The sequence below is a fragment of the Alligator sinensis genome, unplaced genomic scaffold (genome assembly GCF_000455745.1).
Source record: "Alligator sinensis unplaced genomic scaffold, ASM45574v1 scaffold134_1, whole genome shotgun sequence".
Lineage (NCBI taxonomy): Eukaryota > Metazoa > Chordata > Crocodylia > Alligatoridae > Alligator > Alligator sinensis.
Genome location: NW_005841920.1, coordinates 1,444,237 through 1,445,743, shown reverse-complemented (window position 1 = coordinate 1,445,743; position 1,507 = coordinate 1,444,237). Strand labels below are relative to the sequence as shown.

The 1,507-nt window shown below is 60.6% G+C and overlaps 1 protein-coding gene across 1 annotated transcript in view; it reads left to right on the top strand.

Annotated features, from left to right (window-relative positions):
- The window catches only part of SGCB (sarcoglycan beta), an 11,254-nt gene that overhangs the window by 518 nt on the left and 9,229 nt on the right, over positions 1–1,507 (top strand).

The window sequence follows — 1,507 nt, the reverse complement described above, 5'->3', positions numbered from 1 at the left end:
GCGTCGGGTGAGATGGGTTGCGCGCAGGCCCGGTTCCGGCTCGGTCGCTGCACGGAGCGGGCGGGCGGCGCCCTCATGCTGTGGGGGGCTGGCAGCCCTGGGGCCGGGCGGGTCTGTGCAGCCGGAGTCGCCCCTTAGCCGGCAGGCGGGCATAGGGTGGCCCCTCCCGGCTCATGCCCCGAGGGGGAAGCCCGGAGTGTAGGGCAACAGGGCTGGGAGGGAGCTCAGACGCCGGCTGCCGCACCCCTGCCTGAGGCAACACCTGTCCCAGCCCTGTTGATCCGTCAGCTAAACCCTGCACGAGCCTGAGCCTGCCCTCAGCCCTGGCACCAGCGGACTAAGGGTTGTGGAAAGGGGCGCAGGCCGTGAAGTGCGGCCTCGCCTCTGAAACATCAGGTCTGTTCTCCAGGTGAAAAGCGGCTAGGGGCCATAGGTGCAGGCCAGGGGCCTAGGGCTGCCTTGTTTAGCTTAAGATTGAAGCAAAAACAAAGAGCTTCAGGAAAAGGAGTTCAAAACAGTCTGTGGGGCTGGGAAACGGGAGCTTTGTTACTAGGAGCAGCTGACAGGCAGCAGCATAGCAGAAGACAGGACAGCTCCGTGGGTGGGAGGGACGGCAAGGCCATTAAAAAGGAGAGAAGGCCCTTAATGCCTGTGGGGGGGGGGGAATGACAGTGAGCCATGAAGTCAATTGACTCCCCACGCACCGCCTGACTAGAAGTGCTGCTGTCACTGCCAGGCAGCTGGCTTTAAACTTTGGGTAGAGCAGGAATCAAAGGCAGGTGGGTGCAAGTGTTCTGCTGTGGGAGATGCACAGAGATATCTAGATATATAGCACAAGCTTTCGGGAGCTGAAACTCACTTCATGAGACCCTTTGAGCAAGTATATATCTTTGTTTGCTACACACACACAGACACCCCCCCCCTCTCTCCTTGTTTACTGTACATCTATTTGTTAGTCCAGGGGTTGTCAACCATGGATACACATACCCCTGGGGATACTTGGGAAGGCCCTAGGCCAGGGGTTTTCAACCTTTTTGCATGAGTGTACCCCCAGCGGCTAGATATGGATCATTGTACTCCCAGCAGCTGAATGCAGCACAGGGGGAGGGGATGGCGCACAGCTGGACACGGAGTGGGGGTGGCACGTGGCTGCAGCTGCCGCATGCAAGCTTCCCCCACCCACCACATCCAACTAGGTGGGTGTTGCCTGTGCGCTAGCACGGGATGGTGCATGGAAGTGCTCCGTCCCCATCTGCCAACAAATACCCCTGGTTGACAGCCCCTGCCATATAGGGTATGCGCTGGTGGGCAGGACCACCCCATGCCACCACCTCCCAGGAGCAGGGCTGGGGTGGGGAAGAGGGCAGCAGTGCCCCTCTGTGGGCCACACAGGCACTGCCTGGCCGGCCAGACACAGGGGTGGGGGGGAGCTTGCATGCGGCAGCCGCTGCTGCAACCCACCACTCGCGACACCATGTGCAAGGTCGTCCACTCTTCATCTGCGGAC